The following is a 21,453-nucleotide window of genomic DNA, read 5'->3' on the forward strand; positions in this document are numbered from 1 at the left end:
TTTGGTCCATCTTAAGGTTAGTGTCTGCTCCTGGACTAATGGATCAGAGCCAGGGAAGCTGGTCTTAGTGTACAGACACTGTTGAGGGGCACCCCTGAACAATGGGTTAAGACCCCAGAGAAGAGGTAAGGCAGCCTCTGCAAAATTATTTATACAGCAGAAGTTGGAATGGCCCCAAGAGCATCTGACCTAATTTTGGGAAGGGGGTGGGTTCAAAGAAAATTTCATTGTGATGACAAATATAATCCCATCACCGAAAGGATGAAGAGGCTTTAGCTAAGGCAAAAGGAAAAGTGTGGGAAGGAGAGAGAGTGGGGCATAATGATAAACAGGCATGGTATCTGTAGCTCAGAGGTAAGAAGGAGTAAGACACATCTGAGGACCCATGAGAAGGCTGGATTATAGCCAACAGCATATCTGAACTGGTGGACTGGAGGTCTTATCTTCAGCCTCACATACCTTTGATCAGCCCTCCCAGGAAGCCAGTGGGACACCGGGTGGCCAGTAAGGGCACTGCTGAGTACCTGGACAGGGCATCCAGAGCAGTCTCTTTGCTACTGTTTAGTAATAGACCTAGTTGACACCTCTGATTTATGACTATCCTTGCCTTTCAGAAAAATACTCATCTTCTTTACAGTGTCAACTACAAATTGGCACTTGCCATGGGCAGTTGCCATCTACCTCTACAAGGTTAAGTCATGTGATTCTGCAGCTGCTGACCTTCAACACCCCCTGAAGGGAATTCAGGGTGGAGAGCAGAAATGAGGCACTCTGTGCTCTGGAAAAACTGGCAGAACAGGTCTTCAGATAGTTAGATATTTTTAGGAGCTGATTTTATGAGTGCAATTCTTGCATCTCCTCATATCTAGAAAAGCACTAAATTCCTTCATGGTGACGTCTGCTCCTCGTGACTAGCAGAAACCTTCTGCAAAAATATGTGCTTGATTGCATGTACTCTCCCTTCACCAAAATCACATATATTCTGACCTTCCCCTCTACCTCTGTGGAGCAGTTTCTCAGAGCTATCTGAAATGCTGTCTCCCGGGATATAGTCCTCATTTTGCCCCAGATAAAACTTAACTCACAACTCTCACACTGTGCATTTTTTTAGTCATCAACAGAAATATATTGGCTTTTGTTTTGAAAAAAAAAAAGATTAAAATTCACTTCACCTACTTTCTCTAGATTTTATAGATATGCTACCTGATCTTTGTATCTATAAAACAGACCTATATAAATTCTAGCTGAATTTTAAATAGTTCTTAAAGCAGCTCTTGAATTTTAAGAGTCTATAAAATTACTTTCCTATTAACCTAAGGCCAGAAATTGAGCTGTTTTGTTTTTTTGGAGAAATAATAACCCTATGAGTTACGTAAGATGATCTGACCAAAATTTATTAACACTTTAGGGAATAATTCCAAATAGCTATTGTGATAACAGTGGTGATTTGAGCTGAGCAAATGTGGAAGTCTGTGGTGGATTAAAGTGAGCCACAGATTCCTTGCCGTTCCTCTCATTAAGAGATGGAGTCTATTTCCCCTCTCCTGAACCTGGGTTGGCCTGGAGAGTTGCTTTGACCAGTAGTGTAATGAAGGGGACGTGCTACTGTGCTAGCTTCAGGCCTAAGCCTTCAAAAGGCAGGCAGTTTCTGCTTTGTGCTCTTGGAAGCCAGCTGCCATGCTGTCAGGAAGCTCCAGGACTACTGAATGGTGCGAGAGAACACAGACAGGTCCCAGAGGTTGAGATTCCAGCACCAGCCATGCTCCCAACTGAGTGCAGCTCCTGGTTGATCTAAGTTGTACCCTGTGAGCTGGAGAACTGCCCAGCTCAACCCACAGAATTAATATATCATAAATTTTTGTGTTTTAAGCCATTCAGCTTTGGGGTGGTTTGTTACACAGCAATAGCCACTGAAGAGGTTCCACGTGGATTTCTTTTCCATTTTTTCGGGAGGTAGTGGATTTTTTTCTATGACTCTAATGTCATAGAAGCCAGCAAAGAGAGTGTGCCATGAAGAATGGAACAGCCTTAGAGGAACTGAAAAGACTTAAACCTCTTGGTGGTTAAAGGGAAGTATTCCAGGAAAGAGAGAAAGGCTGAGGTACACAGTAGGATGGGAATGTCAGGGAGAGATGTTTGTAATTGATGGAGTGAAATTCTCAAAAGGTGGTAAGGGAGGGGTTTCTAGCAGAAGAAGGGGTTGATTTAGCCTTGGGAGGGAGGAGGTAACCTCTTCCCATGAAAGTGGGACTGACTGGGGGAGAAAATCCAGGAAATCCTGAGGTGGCAGGGAGAAAAACTGAAGAAGCTAACATCAGAGGATGGGATCCCAGTCAAGCAGAGGTGAAGATCATATGCAGAGGAGGAGGGAAGCCAATGATTGCAATAATGACCTGTTTGGAAGAATACCAATAATAAACAAATAATAAGTAGGCAGACTAAGTATGAAAAATCTTAAATCACAGGTGGTGATTCACTGCAATTGTTCTAGCAGTTGGAAGAGAAAAGTAAACATTTAATAGAGAAAGTAAAAGCTGGCAGATTTGACCTCCAGGGCCCAATGCCTTTCCCATACGTAACTCATCCAAATGAATTGCCTTTTCATTCCTTCTTTAGTGGAACTAATCTTCAGCACAGTGTCCACAACCAGGGGAGAAGGGACACGTTCCTGCAACAAAGGAGATGGCTCTTCTGAGACCTAGAGATTCCCCTCACTCAGGAAGTGGGTAGCATCTGGGCAAATCAGCGGGTATGAGTCCCATGTTTGGTAGAAGTGGCCACATGGAAGCTCTTCTCTTTTTGATGACCCTGGAAAGTCTATTTCATGTTCTCTCGAAAAAGGAGAAGGGAGCTGAACGTGGAAATCATTAAATGTTCTCAAGTGTCCTGTCTGCACCCCTGAGGAGGAATCACTCTTTTATTTAAGTGTGTGATTTTAGCAATGGTATCACCAGAAGTGTTAAGCTAAATATGAGATGAGATAATTTATAGGGTTTAGTAACACATGACACTGGATGTATTCTGCTTCTGTAGCTCATTAGCTGGGTGACTTTGGACAAGTTTATTTAATGACGCTGAGCCTCAGTTTTATCATCTGTAAAATGGTGGTTATGAAAATAGCTTCTCCGATTATCTCACTGGCTGTTGTGTAAGGATCAAATGAGATAATGAATATATAGGACACTTTGAAAGCACTCTCCAAATATAAGGTATATTGCATAAGTCACTTGTGAAAAATACTTTTGCTTACTGTAGAAACTCATCCGAATCCTGAGACAAACTAGTAGGAGAATTTTACTCTTCCTTCCCCAAAGCACAAATGAAGAAAGGATTTTTTAATACTTTCGGGCGATACCTTGTTGGACTCTGCATGGAACGGATTTGTAATTTGCTGAGCTTCTGAAACCTTCTTTTCCAGTCACTCTGCTAAAGTACCAGTGAGTCATCCACCTAGATTATAAGCGCAGTGGGGTTGGGGTCAGGATGATTGGCTACATGGGAAGATTCTGTCTGGAATAGGGTTAAGTGGATAACCACTGACATAGGAAAAAAGCCTTTGAGTGGCATGAGAAAGAAATAGTACATTTTCAGACAAATAACTATTATAAGTTTGATAGCTGCACAGTGTTCTGGTTTAAAGACGTAAACTCAGGGACCAGATCATGTGCATTTGAATCTCAGCTCTGTCACTTACCAGCTGTGGGAGCTTAGGCAAGTTTTCTAACTTCTTTGGTTCTCCTCCCTGTACAATGAGGAACATAATGGCGCCTCTTTCATGGGGTTATTGGGAGGAGTCAAGGAGTTAATATTTATAAAACACTTGGAACAATGCCGGCCTCATGCAAGTGCTACATTAACAATTTATTAAATAAGTTATGGGGCAGATGGTATTTAGTACATCAGACTCCACTTAGACCTCTATGTTTGTTTGCTAATTAGATACACTGAATACAAATTTTACAGAGCCTGTGTGTTTACAGACCTAAATGTAAATATTTTCGGAGACATCCCCTGTATTTGGTGTGAAACCTTTACATGAACACATTACAGAGACTTTCTTAAGACATCAAACCAGGTTTGAGAACCGTGATTGCACATGTGCTCTCAGATTGGGCAATGTGTTTAACCTTCACGCCTCAGCTGCTCTCTCTGTAGTAATGCTATAAAAAATGCTTGCTTCACAAGGGTGTCATGAAGATGAAAATGAGATAGTGTTTGTAAAACTCTTAGTGCTTGCCTGGAGAGGCGCCACCTAAATGCAGACTGTAATTATTAACATCATCTGGTGTCCTAATGGTGACTGGCTTAAATGCCATTATCTTACTAAATGACTAAAGCCAATCTTAGAAATTACAGTGTTGGGTGGTTGGATAGTTAAGAACATAGCATCAGACAGCTTCCTGCATGAAGGCTGTTGAGAAGGCACCACCGCTTTGCTGTGTTAAAACTCACTAGCTGCGCTACCTGGATTCACCTGGGGCAGACTCTGAGAGCTTCACCAGTTTGCAAATATGGCTCTCTCGGGGTTACCCTCTGTCATTCCTGAGTGGTCCCAAGTCCACAGGAATCTGGAGCGGGAAGATTTGGAGCGTGAGTTTCCTTCCTGAAATTCATTAGCCACATGGGCTCACAAAGCTTTTTAGAGTGGTTTAAAATTTTGTGGAACCAGTGATATTAATCTTCTCCTGCCTGTTCCAGGTTTACATGAGATAGACAGATAGGTGACAAATGCTTATTGAGTAAATTAATAAAAACTGATAGAGCCAGAAAATCTTTCTATAAAATTCTGCTATCCCTGGGGGGCAGAATATTCCAAAATGGGAGACATATAATTGGTAACAGGCAAGGTGATTTTAGGTGGTACACAGATGAATATTATATATATGTATATATACACAAACACATATATAGACACATACATATACACTTCTACATGTGTGTCTGTATAAAAATTAAATACTAGGACATAAAACCTGTGCATTCATGGATATTATTGCTTAGGCAAAGATAAAGTTGGTAATTGAAAAAGATGGTTGGTAGTAACTAAAAAAATCTATTTGACTTAAAGGAAAAGATTAGGTAATTAATAGTAATAGGAAATAATAATGCAGTTTTTATAGCAAAAATCATGACTAACATTAAGGAAACTCCATCTTAGAAGAAAGATGAGAGAGCCCCTGTTCATTTCAGATTTCTGAGTGCGGGATTTAGATCTCAGGGCAGAATCTAGAGAACAGTGATTTCTCTGGATTGATGGCCACTGTCTGCAAAGTCCTTTTACATGCTTTTGCTTATTTTCAGATCAGGCATAATTATTTTTGTTTCATAGACAAGGAAACAGACAGTGTCCTTGAAAAGTTGTGCAAGAGCAAGCTGGCAAGTGAATAAAAATCTGCACATGTTATAATACTGTTTAGGGAAAAGAATCATATGCTAAATGGTTTTTACAAAGTAGAAAACTAGTTACTAAAACTAGCGGTCATTCATTTAACTCCTTGGAAACCGACACTGCTGATGGTGGTCCTGTTCTTCTGGGATCTTTCATGGATCATGTGCTGAGCGCTGTGCTAGAGCTGAGGCCTCAGTGGGCATTACCTGGTCTCTTACTTCAGGGGCTTAAATCTGGTCGTAGGTTACCCACTACTAGCCCAATTGGGCCTCCAGTTATGTTTTGCTTGAATAGTAGAGTGTTACAGTTTTTAAAAAATGTGTTGTTAGTATTTAAGAAGCTGGAGATTTTACATAAATATCTGGTGCCCGGCGTTGCTTAAAAACATGTGAAGATCTGGCAAGACCAGATCGGGTTCTTGCTTAGTTGGCCTTGGGCAGGGACTCTGTGCTCTCTGGGCCAACACGGTCACTTGCTGGACTCACGTTTCTTTCCCTCCTTTACCTTGGAGAGCCCAGGTGCAAAGAGCGGTACAGACAAGTCAGCAATTCTTAACAAATCAGCCCTCGCCAGGGAGCAGCAAAATGAGCACAGTGGACATTAGCCTAAAGTGTAAAAAACACAAGTTGGGAGAAATCAGCCATATTTTCATGGAACCTAAGGTTAAGTATTAAAACAAATGATATATCATGGTGCCTGCAAAATATTTTTACTGCTTTGGCTGTTTCCAGAATTCTTGCACACAATTTGCCATTCACACCCCAACTTTGAGAAATAGACTAGGCGGGAATTATTATCCACATTTTATTGATTAGGAAATTGAATGTCTAAAATTGAAAGAAGTTTCCCAGAAACAGAACCTGAGACAGGGATTTGGGTGCTGTGATCTCTTGAGCAAGTGCTCTTCAGGAAAATCCTGTGGGGGAAGGAGTGAAGCAGGAGAGGCAGGGAGGCGATGTGGTCTCAGATCAAGACCACCAGGACCTGCAACGTGGGGGAGGGCTCTGGAGCTTTAACCACCCACAGAAATGTTCCTTCCTGGGGCCGTGGTGCCAGCATTTTGTACCACTTCCCAATCACTCATTGGCTGTGACTTCCCCCCACCAAATTCCTGAGTGAGGTGGCTTCTCTTTTTAGCCCAGGACAACCTTCCCAGAAATGGGGGCACCTGTGAGCCTTCAGCAGCCAGCACTCAGAGCAGCAAGGGACCCCAGTAAACAGGATCTGGGAGGGGGTACCGCAACAGCATCTTTGAAAATACTGAACACGCAGAATCACAGTGAGTTCAACTAACAGCACTATCTACTCAGGCAGTGCACACACACACACATACCATGCACAGTGTGTTTCAGAAAATACACCAGGGTTCCTTCCAAAACCGGAAAGTTCTCAGTCTACATTTTTTGAGAAATTGAGAGGAAATGGGTCCCACTTCTAAAAATCCAATTTCACAGCTTATTCTGTGTAAACTGTGGAAATGATTGAAAAATGAAGTCTTAGAGTTTATAAATCAATAGATTAAAATATACATATAGATATACATATACAGAATATATGCATATGGATATATAGTGTATGTATGGCTATAAATATAGCTATAAGATGTGATGGTTAATGTTTGGGAAAAATATCTTGCCACATAAAATGGAAAAGCTTTGTGTTCAAAGGGTTTAGAAAATAAATTATCCTTTGACAGAGCCTAGCCCCTTGGGATTTGTCATAAGAAGGAAGAAAGAATTTCCAAGAAATATCAGGTTGTCCTTCTGGCATATTCGTACTTTGTTCTGAAACAATTTGAGTCAGAAGCACGTTTCATCAAGTATAGAAGTTGTAGGTTTTGCTAAGTGTGAACAGAAGAGAAAAAAAATGAGATGCAGGGTTACATTTTTAACCTCTAAAATGTTTAGATAAAGATTTAATAGAATTCTCCTTATTAAAGGATGTGAATTGTGTGTCCATCCTTCACAACCGATGGGACATTGTCAATACCCACAACTGTGGCAAATCAGGGAGAAAATAAACTGGCAAAAGTCCGAGGTAAAATATATTTTATTTTATTATTTTTCTTCTCTGATTTTTTTCTGTAACACCTTCAAGGTGCCATCCCAAAGCTATTATCATAACTGAATATTTTGCATAATGGAAAGCACAGGCACCTCAGATCTCCTTTTGCATGACAAATGCTTAATTAGAAAAATAATGGGATGGAAATGAAATTGGTATTTACTATGACTGGAACAGAGAATTGTCCTGGAGAAGAAAATTCAGTTTTAATTTACCAAAGGCAAAAAAGAAAAACAGATTAAAAAAATAAGCAAGCAAGCAAGAAAAGAATCTTACATGATGGAAATAAATCAGAGACTAAAGGGTATGGCTTGTGCCTATAGTTGGGATGGAATTCCTCTCTCTCTCTGTCTCTCTCTCTCTGTCACATCCACCACACACACACATACACGCACATACACATACACATCACATCATAAAGGCCAACACAATTTTTAAAAATGTGATATTAAAGTCCTTTTTAATTGCTTGTGAAAAAAAGAATCAAGCCCTCTAAATGTTACATTTCCATCAGATTAGATAAAATATATACCAAATTAGTGTATCGTCTAATTCTGCACTGCATTAGCAACCTAATTATAACTGTGAAATAATTCAGTGTAAAACCATATGCTAAAATATGGTAATTGCTATTTTATGGTTTTTGAAGAACTAGTTGTATTTTCCTCTGTCTCTTTGAGTTGTTGTTGCTGATTTGTTGCCTCCGGCTAGTGAGTCAGAGGCCATAGGATTCTACTTTACCACAGAATAGGAGAATTACATTAATTCCCCCCTTTGCATTTATTTGTAGATTTTCATTCTTTAACAGCAGTACATCTCGTCATACAAAAGAGGATAGGGTCCCACACAAGTTGGGTGCCTGAATCCTTTGTCCATCTCAGGCTTGATCTTGTGAAGCTATCTAAAAATGTGCATGGGATGTACATAGGTTCTCAAGATTCTTTTTTTGGGAACATGTACAAAAAGTAGACAGCCTTGAGTTATTTGTTTGAATGCTGGGCCAGAGAATATTATGTGCATTTCCCTCCATTGCAGCTGATGTCATCAAGTTCATGCTACCGTTGTTTGTTCTGATTTTGTGTTTTTAAATTGTGATGTACTTCTTTAGAGCAGTTTAGATTCATTAAAAAATTGAGAGGGAAGTTCAGAGACTTCCCATCTAGCTCCTACACCACACAAGCGTAGCCCCCCCCCATTATCAGCATCACTCACCAGTTGGTACAGTTTTTAATAAGGGTGAAGCTACATGGATGCATCACAATTACCCTGAGTCCACAGTTTACATTACAGTTCACTCTATGGGTTGGACAAATGTATAATGACATATATGCACCGTGATGATATCATACAGACTATTTTTACTGCCCTAAAAGCCCTCCGTGTTCTGCCTGTTCACTCCCTGACTCCACAACCACTGATGTTTTCTTTTCTTACTGTCTCCACAGTTTTGCCTTTTCTGAATGTTAGATAGCTGAAGTCATACAGTAATTAGCCGTTTCAGATTGGCTTCTTTTACCTAGTAATATACGTTTGAGTTTCCTCCATGTCTTTTCATCCCTTGGTAACTCCTTTCTTTTTAACACTGAACACTGTTCTGTTGTCTGGATGTACTACAGTGTATTTATCCATTCACCTACTGGAGGGCATCTTGGTTGCTTCCAAGTTTTGGCATTTATGATTTAAGTTGCTGTAAACATCCATGTACAGGTTGTTTTCTTTTTCAGTTTTCTACTCCTTCTAGGACAAGGACAAATTAAGACTGTCAGATGGGAGAAGCTATTCAAATTTTTAGCTATGAATTGTGTTGCCTTCAAAATGCTGCACAGTAGGTCCTCAACTCATTGGAACGTCTCAGCCATCTGTGTGTGTATGTGTGTGTGCCCACGTGCATGCACACCCAGTTCAACTTGTCACCATTCCACCAGACTTGGCCCAACTTTTAACTGGGAAAAATGTGAAGAGAGGGCTCATCCCTGCCTCTGTATCTAGGTAAATAGGAATTTGCACTGAGTTCCACTTCTTTCTCTTCTTGCTAAGGGGTCTGAGGTACACACTGTTTGACATCTTTTTTTCCAGAGTCAAACCCGACAGAGGAAATGATACTATATATTAATCAAGGAGCATGTGCACTGTGACAACCGGATCACCCACACTTCGTGCTTAATCAGAACATCCATCCAGCTTTTGTATCACCTTTGAATAAAGATAGCAACAAGACCGCAATGGTCAGGACCATGAGTTTTATTAAACAGGAAATTGGAAACTGTTTCAGTTCATTCATTCCTCCCTTCAACATTCCTTTGCTAGGTACCCATCCCGATACTAGGCTCTGGGAGTTGAAAACAACATGAGATGCAGTGTAGGGTTGGGGAGGGTAAGGTAACTGCAGACAGATGTGAAGATACCAGGTCACAAGCAGCCCTAGAGCCTGAGCTATAGGTGCGATGTCAGAAGTAGGCATCCAGCAGATGGAGCTTTGTGGGAAAAGCAGTGGGAGGTCCCTTCTTTTCCATCCCTATTGTCAATGCCCAAATTCAGGCCAACATCACTTCTTACCAGGACTACTCACTGTGAGGGCCTTTTACCTGATCTCGGCCACCAGTTCTAGCTCCTTAAATCCACCCTCCTCACTGTTACCAGGCCTCTTCCCCAAATGCATATCAGACCATTTCCCAGCATTACTTACAACCCTTAAGCATCTTGCCCTCACCTTGCAGACCAAGGCCAAGCTCATCAGCAAGGGCCTCCATGGGCTGGCCATCCTGCCTCTGACCACACTTCACCCCACACTCATGTTCTGGCAAAGCAACCGCTTGTGTGCCTGTCACACTAGAGCACTTGGGATTCCCTCCTTCCACTCGGCCTGTGCTTAAGATCCTGGATTTTACTGTCACACGGCTCTAGGTCTGACTGTGGGCTCTGCTGCTTCCTAGCTCTGTGACCAGGTGTGAGAAATTTTGACCCATGAGCCTCAGTTTGTAAAGTGGGGATGATAATGGAATCTGCTTCATAGGACACTGTTGTGGGAATTAAATTAAATAATGAATGTATATCACATGTCAAGTTCCTAGTCCATAGTAAGCGTTCAACATACTTTACATTATTCCTACTATCTTTTAAGACAGCTAGGCTTAACCTTCTCCAGGAACTTTTTCCTGTTCTGCCTCCGGTTTCACAGGCTGTATTAGACACTTCTTTTACGGGGTCCTCATTACCCTGGGTGTAGCTCCTATTGCAGTGGACTATAGTTATTGTCCTGCACCCAAATTATTGTTTCAGACTGTGAACCTCATAAGGGTAGGGACTGTCACTTCACAGTCATTCCCAGACCCACAGTGTTTGACATCGTGCCTAGTGCCAAGCGGTGCTTTGTTTGTATTTGCCCATCAAGAAGCCCTAAGGAGACAGCTGAGGCAAGAAGGAGCCAGTATGTGCTTTGCCAGGCAGAGCGATGCCTCTGTAGCCACAGCTGGGAATCCAGGCCAGGAGATGGAGCCACAAAGGGTCAGGCACCCCGGTATGCATCCAGGAAGTGAGATGGCAGAATCCATCAAAAACGTCTGGGTAACGGGCTCAGGACCCGGGGGCAGGACGGTGGGCCCAAGGCTTCCTGACGCACATCCTTTCTGCTCCTATGGAGGGCAGTTGCTTGAGTTCATCCTGACTAGAGTTAGGAAGAGGGGCAGGAAGCAGGGCAATTTCTCACAACAGACACAGAAGAAAAGATATCCTGGAAAATCAGCAAAGATTTCTCTACTTGATGACCATTTTCTTTCTTTCTTTCTTTCTTTTTTTTTTGTAAATAAGATTTTAGCTATAGTTTTTTTTTTTTTAATATATTTATTTATTTGGCTGTGCTGGGTCTTAGCTGCAGCACGCAGGGTCTTCATTGCCACGTGTGAGATCTTCATTGCGGCATGAGAGCTCTTTTAGTTGTTTCATGCGGGATCTAGTTCCCTGACCAGGGATCGAACCCGGGCCCCCTGCATTGGAGGCTTGGAGTCTTAACCACTAGACCACCAGGGAAGTCCCCATTTTCTTTTTGTTATTAGAAATATTGTGGAAAGAAAGAAGGTCTTCTTTTTAGGGAAGTTCCATGTTTCCCACAGAGAAGGAACCATTTTGGTGATGTGTCCTGCATTATGGTTTTGTGGTTCCAGATTTTGACTCGAAAGGAAAAGAGTTCAGAGGTGGTCATGGACCTTTGCAGGTGCTCTGGTTTAGCCCTAACCACACAGAATAAGGCAGCCGGTTGAGAAAAGGAATGTGATCTCAGAAGAGACAAGCCTCCCTTCCACTTAGGGGTCATGATATATATGTGCATCTTTTCTGGGCAGGCTCGGTTTGGCCGTCTTTTTCTATGTGACCAACAGAAAACAGACAGACAGAAGAGCAGGAAGTTCTGAGAGCTGCTTCATGATTATTGTTACTAAGGAAACCAATTCTTTAGTATTCATGTGTTCGGCAGATTGTTGCTCTGAATCTCTGAGGCTGAGGCGATATCACAGAATAGCACGAGGGAGAAGAAGGGATGAAAACAGCCAATCAATATGGAAGCTCTTTAAGACTATGTTCCTAATTTAGCCATCATTCGTGATTACTAATGGCTTTAAAAATGAGATCACTGCTAACATCAAGTGATTTATACAGTGATCAGGAGTACGTTTCCCTGCTGCATTTGTATAGTCATATCCCCATAGTATCCATGCACTGGAAAAGCCTCTCTGAAGGGGACAAAAGCTTTGAAATCTGGTTCCATTTTGAGAAAATCATCTTTGTGTGAAAAGGGCATCTGAAATTTATCTCTATCTCTTGTCCCTATTGCAAAACGCCTTTCCCTTAGTATCTGAAGTTGGAGGTGGCAAGTGTATCGTTAATGACCGCAGAGGCAACATTTTCTCTAGCAGAGGATGAGAGCATTCACCATAGCTGAGCATCAGTTCCCAAATCTAAGAGAAGTCAATCCCACAGAAGTCACAGTCCCAAAAGGACACTCGTAATCCTGCGGGTGGGCCTGTGGGTGGCAAAAGCCTTCAGAATATTAAAGAGCCAAGTCAGGGAGTATGGAACCCCGTATTGCTGATCAGATAGAGTGAAAGAGAAGAGCTAGAACTAGGGAGAGACAATCCACTTCAAATCCCTACTTGCTCCAATCATCAGAATGATGACCAGTGAATTTTGCAGCTGAGACTGTGGCCAACTAGTAATTCTCATGATGCGAATCCGAGCAAGGGGATCGCTAAGAACTCTTTCTCTCATAGAGAAATAGTATAAACGGAAACATTTAAGTTTAAAACAGAGTGTCCCGCCCCTTCTCTTTCACCTGCACGACTGAGGGGAAAACACTGGGGATTCTAGGAGCGTCTCTTGGTTTGGGGATAAAAGTATCCATTAACTAGATCTCGTTAACCTCCCAGTGCAAGGTTATGTCACTGGCATCCTTTTCACATGTTCAATCACCATTAATTGAGCACCAGATTCCTGCATTGAAAGCCCTCTGCTGGATGCGGTCAGAGATGTAAAAAGGAGTATGATGCAGCCTCATAACTCACAGAACCCACGATCTAGTTGACGGTAATCAGAGTGAAAAGCATCAACCTGAGCTGGTCACAATCCTCCTTAAGGATTTTAAAACTTCGTTATGTGTCGTGAGTTTCCCTGGCCCTGTGCAGCTGCCCCCCTTCATCTCTGTGGGCTCCGCATCCCCTGTACTCCCACACCGGCTTCCTCAGTTCCCCGGCTCCTATCTCCTCCTCTCAAAGTTCAGAGCTCAATTCAAAAGTCACTCCTTCAAGGAAGTTTTCCTGATTCCCCAGGTCAGGCCCCCTGCCATATTTTCTCGTGTACCTCCTTTTGTTCCTTTCCTGCAGTAATTGCAGTTTGATTATGTATTTATGTGACTGTTTGATACTGTCTGCGCTTCTCTGTGTTAGACTCCAAGTTTAGGGGAAGCAGAGGCTGAGGCAGGGTGGGCTCATCACAGAGTCCTCAGGGCCCATCACAGAGCCTGGTATAGAGCTGGCTCTTGACAAATGTTTCTTAAATAAATAAATTATTTAAATTTATGAACAAATGTGCACAATGAAGTAAGTTTGAAGATAAGAGAAACAAGATCCTGAGGCAGAGGGCCATTAAACGGTGTGGCTGGGGCTCTTTGTTTCTCCCCCAAACATTTGCTATGTACACAGTGCCCTGCACATAGGATGCTTGTGGGATGAATGAAATGAATGAGTGAATGAATTGTGAGCTGGGAAAAGCCATCTCTCATTTTCTTTTCTTTGTTTGTTTGCTTACATGATTATATTTTACGTAAATAGCAATGTTCAAAAACACATTTTTGTGTATGCCACAAACATGTGGAAAGATAGTTAAAAAATAAATAACCCAGGATCTGGCTGAGTGACCCCTTTTGGCCATTCCTATAGTAAAACAGAGGTTTATGGGCCAGAGTCTACTTTTGATGGAAATGGCAGAAAGGGGTCACTCAGCCAGATCGTGGGTTATGGACAACTTCAGTGTTCTAAGGAAGAACTCCTGGCTGCTTTGGCTGTGAATGCTGACTTGACAGGTTTCTGTTTCATATGTGCTTAGACCTGGAGCTACAGTTCATTTATTCATTTGTTAGTTGACTCCTTCATTGATTCACTCAACACACGTTTCTTGAGTATCCACCATATGCTAGTTTCTGAACTATGGGTATCTACCTCTTACCAGGAAAAAAGATAGTTAAAGCCTCTCATGGTTTACTTGGGAAACTAGAGCTGTAAAAAGATGATTCCACCCTAGCATGAGAGTTGAGAAACAGATGCCTTTAGCACTAGTACTTCCTCATCTGTAGCATTGATCAGACTCGTTTTTGCACTTTTAGTGGCTATGAGCTCCGCAAAGGCAAGCCTCATTTTATCTTATCCATCTTTGTACCTCCAGCAACTGGCACTATCCCTGGAACATAGTGGACCTTAGTAAATATTTAACTACTGACTAAGCGTAGCTAACGTTTATCATAGGAGCCAAGCCCTAAGTTCTGCATGTTAGAATGCAGTGCCTCATTTAATCCTCATAACACCACTAGGATGTACTTGCTATGATTATTTCCATTTTACACATGAGGAAACTGAGACGTGGAGAAGCCGAGGAGCTTGACTAGGACACACAGCTAGCGAAGTGACAGAGCCAGTCTTCAACCTTGGTCTGTCTGACATATACCCACCATGGGCTCCTGCTTTTCTGTTAGGTTGGACCATATGAAATTGCTGATATTTGGTCCTTTTGACCTACAGAAATAGCAAATGTATAAGTAGATGAGTAGCATAAGTACTTATAACCTAATATAAGTAAGTGAAATAAAATAAAGGAAAGGTTATATATAAGGCACTGGGGAAGCAAAGCAGGGGAGGGGTCAGGGGTGGCTTCCTGGGGCCAGCCTTGCAGGATGGCCAGGGATGAATTGGCGTTTTAGGTGGAAGGAGGGGCACAGCATGGGTACTGACCCACCCCCTCACTCAACCCCTCTTCCTCATGGGCTCACCATGCGCCAGGTCTCACGCAAAGAGGAAGCAGAGCATGGAGTCGTGCAGGGAGGACAGTTATAATAAAATGAGCGTATTTATTATGCTCTAGTAAAATGCCCTGAGAATACACAACAAAGGCCCAGATGTGAGAGAGACCAAGAACAGGAGGATAGTGGTTGAGACCCATGGGAGCAAAGCATACCAGGCTGGGGAGCAAGATGAGGGCAAGTGGATGCCATTAGGAAGGGCCCTGATGCCTGGCATGACCTGGACACAGAACGCAGGAGAAACCAGTGGAGGGTGTGCGCCAGAAGAGGGCTCCAGAAGATTCCCTTGGCTACAGCATGGTGGAGTGTTTGGAGGGGGATGAATGGGAGGAAGGAAGTGCACTTAAAGCTCTTTGGGTGGGGCTTCCCTGGTGGCGCAGTGGTTGAGAGTCCACCTGCCGATGGAGGGGACACGGGTTCGTGCCCCGGACTGGGAAGATCCCACATGCCGCGGAGCGGCTGGGCCCGTGAGCCATGGCCGCTGAGCCTGCGCGTCCGGAGCCTGTGCTCCGCAACGTGAGAGGCCACAACAGTGAGAGGCCCGCGTACGGCAAAAAAAAAAAGCTCTTTGGGTGGAAATATTGAGAGCCTCAGGCTCAAAGAGGAAGCAGAAATATGGATGGTCAAGTCCAGTGAAGTTTAGAGCTGAGTAAACCCTGAGAATTATCAATTGCTCTAGGTAGTCTGTGAGACACAGGTGTTCTGATTCAATTGGTTTAAATCTCTAGAAAGGCTCCACTATCTTTCTACACAAAGGATTCTGTGTGCCAGAGGGCTCTTTGTGCTAGCTTCTCTCCTTAAAATCCCTCTTTGGGTATGTTTAAATTCAGTTGGGGTTCTTGGCAGTTAGAGGTTGCTTGTTTTAACATTTATGTTCATGGAGGAAGAGGTTTTTTTTTTTTTTACTTTATTTTATTTATTTATTTTTGGCTGCGTTGGGTCTTCGTTGCTGCTCGCGGGCTTTCTCTAGTTGTGGTGAGCTGGGGCCACTCTTCGTTGTAGTGCACGGGCTTCTCACTGCGGTGGCTTCTCTTGTTGCGGAGTACGGGCTCTAGAGCGCAGTCTCAGTAGTTGTGGCACACGGGCTTAGTTGCTCCGCGGCATGTGGGATCTTTCCGGATCAGGGCTAGAGCCCGTGTCCCCTGCATTGGCAGGTGGATTCTTAACCACTGTGCAACCAGGGGAGTCCCAGAGGAAGAGGTTTTAATCAAAGATTATGGAACTTCATCTCTTCTGAATCTAGATCTTTTTCTCACTCCCACATGCCTGCTTGAATAGTGTCAGGAATCTCTGCTCTGGCTTTTAATGTTTGCAGTATGATTTTTGAATTGACTGCCTCATGTTTCCTCTGTTCTATCTCCTGAGACAGACATGGGTCACTTTTGCTCCCCCACTGGCACTCAAAACAGATGTCAACATCCCGGGCACCAGGAAATATCATGAAGCCCATTCAGAGTACTGACATAGCTCTGTAACTCTTCCTGACACGTCAAATGCAGTAAAAGCTATTAATAATTACAGAAGATACGCAGATTTGGATTTTTGAAATCAACCACAAAAAATGTTTTTACATAGAACAGACTAAATCCTAGCTATATCTAAAAAAGTGTTAATGTTATAAAGTATTTAGTGAAGCCCAAGCAACCAAAAGTTGTCACAGAACAGAAAAATGGGACATTAAAAAAATTAAGACAATTCAGCAGAAGGCCATATTCTGGTTAAGTGCAGGATGATAAATTCAAATACGATTTTTGAGGTCCTCTGATCAAAAACAGGGCTGACCATCGGGCTTTCCCTTGCTATAATTAAGGCTGTCTGTTAGCCTGGTATGATCACAGCCAAACCTTTTGGATAGAGGTGGCCAGATGTAACAACCACATCTATTGCCCTGGGAGGCTGAGCAGAAAGGAAGCTGTAGAGCTGCTAATTAGTAAATTTCATTCCAGCCTCAGCATTCTGTTGCTGTTGTAATTCCCACAATTGCAGCCGACAAAATTCCCCCTAAAACAATGAAGCATCTTTATTTCCTGCAGGTGAATCCAAAAGGAGCCCTTGTGGGAAATAGTCACCTCTGATGTCCCATTTACCGCAGAGGGCAACAGCGCTGGGAATCCTCTAAGGAAGCAACAATGGAGATTTATGTTACCATCTGTCTCTGGTAGATTTAAATGTTTATGTCTCCATAGCCATAGGGTTTGGGCAGCAATATTGTTGATACCCAAGAAGAAAAGATGTGATTAAAATTAAGGGACTAAGAGCGGGAAGTTGATCTGATCCAATATGATATTTTGTCATCATAGCTTACTGCTTCTCTTTCTCTCTCTTTCTGCTCCACTGTTGACTTTTTTCCCCACTCATCTAGACAAAATCAATGATCTCGGTGATTTACCCTAGCTGAGTCTCTATCAAAACCTCCTAGAGTCCAAACAACACTTGTTAACTGTGGGAAAGAGAAAGTGAGCCAGGTGGTGTGGAATGAGCCCCCCCTGGAACAATAGAACCTCAGCGTTCAAAACAACATAAGGACACCACTGAAAAACTTTGAATGAAAACTCCCCCTCTTAGCTCCCTCCAAAGCTTTATGGATTTCAGTCGTTTCTCTTCTGGTCCCAGTACAGTAATCTCTGGATTATTCAAAGATTTTTCACATTTTCTGTACAATTTCTTTTCATATAAATTATTCACTGCATAAAAAATGTATATGAAATCTCTCCTTTTTTTTCCTCTGGAGTAACTCACTCTCCCTAAGGAAGTGAACAATAGGATTTGTGTTTGAGCACGTTGTTAAAAATAAGTCTTAAGCTTTAGGAAGGAATCACATGTGACTCAGTTAGTTCTAAAAATAAATAAATAAAGCCTGGGGAGAGTAGGGGGCAGAGAGAGAATGACTTAGGGGAAAAAGAACAAGCAATTCATTTTCACGAGTTGCAAGACATGGTCTAAATATAGAAGCGGAGACTCTAGTCATCTCTGAGGGCTGAGCATCACTCCCTTGCACCACCCCCTACACTGAAATACACTTTCATTTGTCAGCCTGCAAAGAAAAATCTCTGCACCCCTAGAATTTCTCTACACTTGGAAAATTGATGGCACACCATCTTATAGCTATGGCCACAGAATCAAAACCTTGTAGAAAAGAGATTTTCTTGCCTTGAATGAGTGGGGTTGAAAACTAGAACATCTGTCCTAGAAGATGTTATTTTAGTCCCCTGCAAAATATTTAAAGCTAGACAAGTGTTTATTTAATTCTTTGGCATAGCAGGGTTTTAAAACAATTAGTATTAAAAAAAACTACCTACTCAGGCTAAGTCAAATCCACTCATTAATAAGTCTTAGAGAATAGAGATGGAGGGCGTGCTGATTGTTGGCTACTTGAGGAGGGTTCTTTTTCCTTTGGGACAGTGGCTGCCTGGCTTGGGGACGGAGGAAACTAATGAGGGACAAAGAACAAAACTCCTCTGTATAACACATGGTTTCCTGTGAGGAAAGTGGGACGCCAGGCAGTTATCACCTCCAGATTCAAAAGCAAAGGTTTCCCAAGTGCTTATGGGGGATAACATGCAGTTGGAGATAATTTTTTTTTTTTTTACATCTTTATTGGAGTATAATTGCTTTACAATGGTGTGTTAGTTTCTGCCTTATAACAAAGTGAATCAGTTATACATATACATATGTTCCCGTATCTCTTCCCTCTTGTATCTCCCTCTCTCCCAGCCTCCCTATCCCACCCCTTCAGGCGGTCACAAAGCACCGAGCTGATCTCCCTGTGCTATGCCACTGCTTCCCACTAGCTATCTACCTTACGTTTGGTAGTGTGTATATGTCCATGCCTCTCTCTCGCTTTGTCACAGCTTACCCTTCCCCCTCTCCATATCCTCAAGTCCATTCTCTAGTAGGTCTGTGTCTTTATTCCTGTCTTACCCCTATTTCTTCATGACATTTTTTTCCCCTTAAATTCCTTATATATGTGTTAGCATACGAAGAAAAAAAATTTAGAAAAGGAAACGGACGGATAGAACCCTAGGATAAATGGTGGAAGCAAAGCTATACAGACAAAATCTCACACAGAAGCATACACATATACACTCACAAAAAGAGGAAATGGGGAAAAAATCATAAATCTTCCTCTCGGAGTCCATCTTCTTAATTTGGGATGATTCGTTTTCTATTCAGGTATTCCACAGATGCAGGGTACATCAAGTTGATTGTGGAGCTTTAGTCCGCTGCTCCTGAGGCTGCTGGAAGAGATTTCCCTTTCTCTTTGTTCTCACAGCTCCCAGGTGCTTAAGTTTAGTTTTGGATTTGGCCCCGCCTCTGCGTGTAGGTCACCGGAGGGCGTCTGTTTTTCGCTCAGACAGAACAGGGTTAAAGGAGCCGCTGATTCGGGGGCTCTGGCTCAGTCAGGCCGTGGGGGAGGGAGGGGCACGTAGTGCGAGGCGAGCCTGCGAGGGAGGGGCACGTAGTGCGAGGCGAGCCTGCGAGGGAGGGGCACGTAGTGCGAGGCGAGCCTGCGAGGGAGGGGCACGGAGTGTGGGGCGGACCTAAGGCTGCAGAGGCCGGCGTGACGTTGCACCAGCGTGAGGCGCGCCGTGCGTTCTCCCGGTGAAGTTGGCAGTGGTGGGCTGCACAGGCTCCCCGGAAGGGAGGTGTGGATAGTGACTTGTGCTCGCACACAGGCTTCTTGGTGGCGGCAGCAGCGGCCTTAGCGTCTCCCGCCCGTCTCTGGGGTCCGCGCTTTTAGCCGCGGCTCGCGCCCGTCTCTGGAGCTCCTTTAAGCAGCGCTCTTAATCCTCTCTCCTCGCGTACCAGGAAACAAAGAGGGAAGGAAAAGTCTCTTGCCTCTTCGGCAGGTCCAGACCTTTCTCCGGACTCCCTCCCGGATAGCCGCGGCGCACCAGCCCCCTGCAGGCTGTGCTCACGCCGCCAACCCCATTCCTCTCCCTGCGCTCCACCGAAGCCCGAGCCTCAACTCCCAGCCCCGCCCGCCCCGGCGGGTGAGCAGACAAGCCTCTCGGCCTGGTGAGTGGTGGTCGGCACCGACCCTCTGTGCGGGAATCTCTCCGCTTTGTCCTCCGCACCCCTGTTGCTGTGCTCTCCTCCGCGGCTCCGAAGCTTTCCCCCTCCGCCACCTGCAGTCTCCGCCTGCGAAGGGGCTTCTCGTGTGTGGAAAGCTTTCCTCCTTCACAGCTCCCTCCCACTGGTGCAGGTCCCATCCCTATTCTTCTGTCTGTGTTTATTCTTTATCCTTTTGCCCTACCCAGGTACGTGGGGGGTTTCTTGCCTTTTGGGAGGTCTGAGGCCTTCTGCCAGCGTTCAGTAGGTGTTCTGTAGGAGTTGTTGCACGTGTGGATGTATTTCTGGTGTATCTGTGGGGAGGAGGGTGATCTCCGCGTCTTACTTTTCCGCCATCTTCCCCAGCAATCGGAGATAATTTTTAAAACAGAGACCTAACTCCCAGAATTTCAAGAAGACTGCAGCCTTGGATTTTCTCCCATTCTACCAAACTCATCCAGATCAGTAAGCAAACGCATGCTAGGCCAGTGCCTGTAAGAGGTGCGGTGGTTTTAACACAAGGCTGCGTATGATTTGAAACACCTCCCATCAATAGGCCTAATTCCCCTCCCTTTAAATATTGGGCTGGTCTTAGTGACTTGCTTCTAAGTAAGAGTAGGTAGCAGAAATGATTCTGTGTGGCTTTCGAGGCTAATTCATCAAAGGTGGTACAGCTTCTACCTGGCTGTCTCTCTTGAGGTGTATTCCTTTGGAGCGTGGAAACCACCATGCCAGGGTAACCCCAGAGAGAGAGAGCATGTAGAGACAAACAGGAGATGCCTGTGGAGAGCCAGCAGTTCTGGCCGCCAGCCATTCAGGTCTTCCCAGCCCATGAGCCAGATACAGGAGCGCAGGAGCCCTTGATTTGGCTCCAAGCCCAGAGACCGCCGAGATCTCGAGCCAGAACTACCCAGACAGGCTGATCCCGAATGCTGGATCCACAGAAACCAAGAAAGAGAACACAACTGAATACTGTTTTTAGGCTACCAGTTTGGGGGGTGATTTGTTTCACAATAGAGAAATAGAAATATTTTGGTACCTAGAAGTGAGCCACTGCCATAACAAAACTTAAAAACATGCAGCAGCGGTTCAGGGCCTGGGTAGAGGGTGGACATTGGAAGAGCTTTGAAGAGGCTGTTAGAGAGGAATTAAAGGAAAGCGAGGAAGGTGTGTTGGAAGCTGGAGGAAAGGATTCCCTGGTTATGAAATGGTGGAAAGTCTAGGAATACTTTCCCCGGTGGTAACATGGAAAATAGAAAATGTACGTAATAAACTCATGATCCAGTAGGATTTCCAGGAAGAATGTTCAGGCAACCTGATTCTTCCAGCTGCCCATAGGAAATACGAGAGGAAAAAGACGAGCTAAAGAAAGAATTGTTAACTATAAAAG

The 21,453-nt window shown here is 43.7% G+C and overlaps 1 protein-coding gene across 1 annotated transcript in view; it reads left to right on the forward strand.

Annotated features, from left to right (window-relative positions):
- LOC112413265 (uncharacterized) overlaps window positions 1–21,453 on the forward strand; it is a 52,617-nt gene that overhangs the window by 9,238 nt on the left and 21,926 nt on the right. The window lies entirely within an intron of this gene.

Source organism: Neophocaena asiaeorientalis, unplaced genomic scaffold (assembly GCF_003031525.2).
Source record: "Neophocaena asiaeorientalis asiaeorientalis breed wild unplaced genomic scaffold, Neophocaena_asiaeorientalis_V1.1 scaffold63, whole genome shotgun sequence".
Taxonomy (NCBI): domain Eukaryota; kingdom Metazoa; phylum Chordata; class Mammalia; order Artiodactyla; family Phocoenidae; genus Neophocaena; species Neophocaena asiaeorientalis.